Consider the following 7,666-nt stretch of genomic DNA (forward strand, 5'->3'; position numbering starts at 1 on the left):
TCTTCTCTTGTATTAACTGCTTTACATAGTTTTGTATCATCTGCAAATATCGATATTTTACTGTGTAAACCTTCTACCAGATCATTAATGAATATGTTGAAGAGAACAGGTCCCAATACTGACCCCTGCAGTACCCCACTGGTCACAGCGACCCAGTTAGAGACTATACCATTTATAACCACCCTCTGCTTTCTATCACTAAGCCAGTTACTAACCCATTTACACACAATTTCCCCCAGACCAAGCATTCTCATTTTGTGTACCAACCTCTTGTGCGGCACGGTATCAAACGCTTTGGAAAAATCGAGATATACCACGTCCAATGACTCACCGTGGTCCAGCCTATAGCTTACCTCTTCATAAAAACTGATTAGATTGGTTTGACAGGAGCGATTTCTCATAAACCCATGCTGATATGGAGTTAAACAGTTATTCTCATTGAGATAATCCAGAATAACATCCCTCAGAAACCCTTCAAATATTTTACCAACAATAGAGGTTAGACTTACTGGCCTATAATTTCCAGGTTCACTTTTAGAGCCCTTTTTGAATATTGGCACCATATTTGCTATGTGCCAGTCCTGCAGAACAGACCCTGTCGCTATAGAGTCCCTAACAATAAGAAATAATGGTTTATCTATTACATTACTTAGTTCTCTTAGTACTCGTGGGTGTATGCCATCCGGACCCGGACATTTATCTATTTTAATCTTATTTAGCCGGTTTCGCACCACTTCTTGGGTTAGATTGGTGACCCTTAATATAGGGTTTTCATTGTTTCTTGGGATTTCACCTAGCATTTCATTTTCCACCGTGAATACCGTGGAGAAGAAGGTGTTTAATATGTTAGCTTTTTCCTCGTCTTCTACAACCATTCTTTCCTCACTATTTTTTAAGGGGCCTACATTTTCAGTTTTTATTCTTTTACTATTGATATAGTTGAAGAACAGTTTGGGATTAGTTTTATTCTCCTTAGCAATGTGCTTCTCTGTTTCCTTTTTGGCAGCTTTAATTAGTTTTTTAGATAAAGTATTTTTCTCCCTATAGTTTTTTAGAGCTTCAATGGTGCCATCCTGCTTTAGTAGTGCAAATGCTTTCTTTTTACTGTTAATTGCCTGTCTTACTTCTTTGTTTTTAGCCACATTGGGTTTTTCCTATTTCTAGTCCTTTTATTCCCACAAGGTATAAACCGCTTACAGTGCCTATTTAGGATGTTCTTAAACATTTCCCATTTATTATCTGTATTCTTATTTCTGAGGATATTGTCCCAGTCTACCAGATTAAGGGCATCTCTAAGCTGGTCAAACTTTGCCTTCCTAAAGTTCAGTGTTTTTGTGACTCCCTGACAAGTCCCTCTAGTGAAAGACAGGTGAAACTGTACAATATTGTGGTCGCTATTTCCTAGATGCCCGACCACCTGCAGATTTGTTATTCTGTCAGGTCTATTAGATAGTATTAGGTCTAAAAGTGCTGCTCCTCTGGTTGGATTCTGCACCAATTGTGAAAGATAATTTTTCTTGGTTATTAGCAGAAACCTGTTGCCTTTATGGGTTTCACAGGTTTCTGTTTCCCAGTTAATATCCGGGTAGTTAAAGTCCCCCATAACCAGGACCTCATTATGGGTTGCAGCTTCATCTATCTGCTTTAGAAGTAGACTTTCCATGGTTTCTGTTATATTTGGGGGTTTGTAACAGACCCCAATGAGAATTTTGTTACCATTAAGTGGCCCTCACTCATAATTTTTAAAGGGTAAACATGTGACCCTCACTCTAAATTTTTCTAGGGTGTGTGATGCCTTCCTCCATAATTTTTAGAGAATGTGTATGAGGCCTACCTCTACAATTCTCTTACATATATGTATGTATACCCCCCAGGGGTAAATGATTTTCAGCCCTTGCACTTAGTGAACAGGCTTTATCACTCTACAAGTCCCACTCTTTAAACATGGAAAACAAAAAGTTTTGAGTAACTCTGGAGGAAAGTGGCAGAGGGAGATGGGGACAGGCACAGAGATCCTCACTGTGCAGGTGCCAGATTCCCAGCCCTGCAGTGTGAATACATCATAACACATAGTGGGGTGGGATCTGAGGCCTCCGCTACACGCAGGCACAATATCCTGGGCTGCACGTACCGCACATGCCCGAGAGCTGATTGCAGAGTGCAGGCGTCAGTGACGTAACGAGAAAGAGAGGAGGCGGCACCTGGAGGCCAGAGGGGGATGATGGACGGCTGCGAGGTGGCTGAGTCAGGGGGAGAAAACATACCTCCCTGACTCAATAGAGGTATGGCGGGAAATTTATAAAACTCATTAATTCAGCGTTCCTAGAGATAATAAATATAAGAGCCACCTTCACAGAATGCAGCCTTAGTGCTGCTGAAGGTGGCTCTTTTACTTTAATAGGCCCTGGGGGGAGTGACAGGCTCCCTTTAAGATTTTTATTTGACTATTTTTATTGTTTGACCATCCTTCAGCATGATCATAGAGAAGGAAAAAAAACAGCAATGCCCAAAAATAATATTTATGAACATTGAGATGATTTTTGCATGGAATATAATGAAAAATATCTGCAATAGTCAGATTAAGGGCAAACCCTTCCTTCTATGGCCACTGCATTTGAACAAATCTTATATTTTGCTTTTATTGCACTGTACAACTCATAACTGTAAGATGGGGTCAATGTGATATTTTGACTTGTACAGTACTTTGAATACTGTTGATAATGGTCTGCAGATGTCAGGAAAGAGAGGATTTCCTAAATCCTGTGGCCTACAGTTTAGATAACTGTGCAAGGAGAGTGTCTTCATTATTAATCACGCTAGTCAAGATTTATTCATGCATATTAGTTTGAAATGCAGAGTAGCTTAAAGGGAACCTGGCACCAGGAATAACACCATTAACCTGCAAATATGGGGTTAATAGTGGTATTTTGCTGCCCACCTCGTGCACGCAGCCGAATGCAGCAGGAAAAAAATAACTTTATTCTTCCCCGCAACATTCAACTTCAGTCATGGAGGCGGGGGCGGCGCTGGTTCAGTCACTGCTCTGAGAATACAGAGCCGCCGCTGTAACCCCAGCCCTGACTGACACTGGCTCTACATTGGGGCTCAGCTGTTAGTCAGGGCCAGGGGTGCGGTTACAGTGGCTACTCTGTATTCTCAGTGGGTGCCCCCGCCTCCATAACTGAATACCAAATTCTGGCGGGGAGAATAAAGATCATTTTCTGCCCGCTGCATTTGGCTACATGCAGGCGCCGGACAGCATAATAACTTTGTTAACCTGCAGATTAACCCCATATCTGCAGGTTAACAGCGTTATTCCTTGTGACAGGTTCCCTTTAAGACCAAAATGTGACATGCTCAAACCCAGTAACCACTAAGAGAGGGAACACTTAAAGGTTATGTGTTGTCAAAACATGACTATTGTTTACATTTTTTGTCAGATGAGACAAAATTTGAGCTCTTTGACATTAACCCAACTCGCTGTGTTTGAAGGAAGAGAAATGCTGCCTATGACCCAACTGTCAGGCATAGAGATGGAAACATTATGTTTTGGGGGTGTTTCTCTGCTAAGGGCACAGGACTACTTCACCGCATCAATGGGAGAATGGATGGAGCCATGTACCATAAAATCCTGAGTGATAACCTCCTTTCCTCCACCAGGACATTAAAAATGGGTCGTGGCTGGGTCTTTCAGAAAGACAATGACCCAAAACATACAGCCAAGGCAGAAAAGGAGTGGCTCAAAAAGAAGCACATTAAGGTCATGGAGTGGCCTAGCCAGTCTCCAGACTTTAATCCCATAGAAAACTTATGGAGGGAGTTGAAGCTCCGAGTTGCCAAGAGATAGCCTCAAAATCTTAATGATTTTGAGATGATCTGCAAAGAAGAGTGGACCAAAATTCCTCCTGGCATGTGCGCAAACCTCATCATCAACTATAAAAAACATCTGACTTCTGTGCTTGCCAACAAGGGTTTTGCCACCAAGTATTAAGTCTTGTTTGACAAAGGGATCAAATACTTATTTCTCACTGCAAAATGTAAATAAATTTATATAATTTATACAATGTGATTTTCTGGATTTTATTTTTTATATTCTATCTCTCAATGTTAAAATTAACCTACCCTTAAAATTATAACCTGTTCATGTCTTTGTCAGTGGGCAAACTTACAAAATCAGCAAGGGATCAAATACTTATTTCCTCCACTGTGAGTGCTAGGAAAATCGATGGAGGAGGGTTGGGGCAGGGAAGGATGGGGGAGGAGAAAGCCAGAGCGATGTTCCATGGATCCAGAGGGGCCAAGTGGGGGCATTGAATATGTCCAAAATGGGAGTGGGGGTGGGGTGGCAGGAAAGGATAGGCATGTCAGGTCATTCAGATGCTAAGGATGGAGTCCAATATGGGATTGTTCACCGTGCATCTCGTGCCTTTTTGATCCTAATGTCCTCAGTGTTCTTCCTCGTGTATTATTATTAGAGTTGAATTCGTCCCCTTAGGGAACTCCTGAAGCAGTGATGTAGATCTCATGTTCACATTGGGTGGCACTCCGCGTCGTGGTGGGAAGTCAACCAGATGGGGGTCCAACTCCAGGATGGAGAAAAGAGGTAAGTAATTTGTCCTATGTAGATAAAAAAGACCATATATTAAAATCACATTAAAAGATACTATAATAAGACACAGAGAAACCCTAACTGAAACCAATACCCTAGAAATTAACTAGAAAAATAACTACCAAAAAGGCTACAAAAATGAACTGAAGCCAAAGCTTTTGTTCATTCCCTGAGGTACCAAGGTACCTAATCTGTATATCCACTTGCTCTCACACTGGGCCAGGAATCTGTGATGATGTTGCGGTCACATGACCGTGACGTCATGGCAGGTCATTGTCGCATACCATCCTTAGCACCAGAACCTGCCGCTTGCATGGAGCGATCACCGGAGCATCGCAAAAGGTGAGTATATAATGATTTTTTAATTTTTTATTATTTTTAACATTAGATCTTTTTACTATTGACGCTGCATAGGCAGCATCAATAGTAAAAACTTGGTCACACAGGGTTAATAGCGGCGGTAACGGAATGAATATCCATGACAGAAGGACAGGCAGACAGAAAGACGGAAATGACCCTTAGACAATTATATAGTAGATGGAGTTTCATTTTTTGCTTTGAGGAACTGAAGTAAATTAACTATGATTATATTCTAATTTTGTGAGCAGCACCTGTATGCAAACAACTTGATGAATAGGCAGCATTTTGTTTGTTTAGTATAATATACTCCATAGTCCTCCATATATTATAATGTTCACCACAGTCCTCCATATAGTATAATACATTCCTCAGTCCTCCATATAGTATAATACACTCCTCAGTCCTCTATATAGTATAATACACTCCTCAGTCCTCCATATAGTATAATACACTCCTCAGTCCTCCATATAGTATAATACACTCCTCAGTCCTCCATTTAGTATAATACACTCCTCATAGTCCTCAATATATTAAAATACACTGCTCAGTACTCCGTATAGAATAATACACTCCTCATAGTCCTCCATATAGTATAATGCACTGCCATAGTCATCCATGTAGTACAATTCACTTCCTATAGTATAATGCACCCCATAGTTCTTCATATTGTTTAATGTATTTCCCATAGTCCTCGATACAGTATAATGCAGTCCACATATAGTATAATGCTGCCACCTCACAGAGTATAATGCAGCCACCCTACAGAATATATTCTAGCCCCGTGAGTATAATGTAACCCCCCAGAGAATATAATGCAGCCCCCTCATATAGTATAATGCAGCCCCTGCATATATAATATATGGTAGCCCTCTCAAAGTATAATGCAGCCCCCCATAGAATATAATACAGCCCCTATAGAATGCAATACAGCCCCCTAAAATATAATACAGTACTCCATAGAATATAGTACAGCACACAGCAAAGAAGACCCAGGAAAACATACTCAGAAGGGAGGTAAGAACATTTCTAAAACAATCCACAGCGAGGAGATTGGAACAAAACAAAATCCTCTAAACTGCATGCTCGCAAACGCCAGAAGCCTGACAAACAAGATGGAAGGACTAGAAGCAGAAATATCTACAGGTAACTTTGACATAGTGGGAATAACCGAGACATGGTTAGATGAAAGCTATGACGGGGCAGTTAACTTACAGGGTTACAGTCTGTTTAGAAAGGATCGTAAAAATCGGAGAGGAGGAGGGGTTTGTCTCTATGTAAAGTCTTGTCTAAAGTCCACTTTAAGGGAGGATATTAGCGAAGGGAATGAGGATGTCGAGTCCATATGGGTCGAAATTCATGGAGGGAAAAATGGTAACAAAATTCTCATTGGGGTCTGTTACAAACCCCCAAATATAACAGAAACCATGGAAAGTCTACTTCTAAAGCAGATAGATGAAGCTGCAACCCATAATGAGGTCCTGGTTATGGGGGACTTTAACTACCCGGATATTAACTGGGAAACAGAAACCTGTGAAACCCATAAAGGCAACAGGTTTCTGCTAATAACCAAGAAAAATTATCTTTCACAATTGGTGCAGAATCCAACCAGAGGGGCAGCACTTTTAGACCTAATACTATCTAATAGACCTGACAGAATAACAAATCTGCAGGTGGTCGGACATCTAGGAAATAGCGACCACAATATTGTACAGTTTCACCTGTCTTTCACTAGAGGGACTTGTCAGGGAGTCACAAAAACACTGAACTTTAGGAAGGCAAAGTTTGACCAGCTTAGAGATGCCCTTAATCTGGTAGACTGGGACAATATCCTCAGAAATAAGAATACAGATAATAAATGGAAAATGTTTAAGAACATCCTAAATAGGCACTGTAAGCGGTTTATACCTTGTGGGAATAAAAGGACTAGAAATAGGAAAAACCCAATGTGGCTAAACAAAGAAGTAAGACAGGCAATTAACAGTAAAAAGAAAGCATTTGCACTACTAAAGCAGGATGGCACCATTGAAGCTCTAAAAAACTATAGGGAGAAAAATACTTTATCAAAAAAACTAATTAAAGCTGCCAAAAAGGAAACAGAGAAGCACATTGCTAAGGAGAGTAAAACTAATCCCAAACTGTTCTTCAACTATATCAATAGTAAAAGAATAAAAACTGAAAATGTAGGCCCCTTAAAAAATAGTGAGGAAAGAATGGTTGTAGATGACGAGGAAAAAGCTAACATATTAAACACCTTCTTTTCCACGGTATTCACGGTGGAAAATGAAATGCTAGGTGAAATCCCAAGAAACAATGAAAACCCTATATTAAGGGTGTTAGGACTGGCTGAACGCACCAAGAAAGGTGATATAGATGCGTTCGCAGTCCGGGGTCCACCGTGCAGGTGAAAACCTGCTGCTAGTAAATACAGACTATATGGCGGTACACTAAAGTATATACACGTGGGTTCAACCTCACCCAGCGTGAAGGGAGCAATCCTGTTGCGTCACAGGATCGCGGTACCGCACCTAATGCGCGAGCGAGTAGTCAGCGTACTTAACCCCAACTGGGATTGAAGTCCGATTAGACCCTCGCTGGCACTACACCACAACTGGGTGTGTAAGGAAACTAAGTTTAAATATATAAATGCACAGGAGTGCGAGCAATGCCGCACAGACGGACGCCACCAACCACACTGGC

Source organism: Ranitomeya imitator, chromosome 4, assembly GCF_032444005.1.
Source record: "Ranitomeya imitator isolate aRanImi1 chromosome 4, aRanImi1.pri, whole genome shotgun sequence".
Lineage (NCBI taxonomy): Eukaryota > Metazoa > Chordata > Amphibia > Anura > Dendrobatidae > Ranitomeya > Ranitomeya imitator.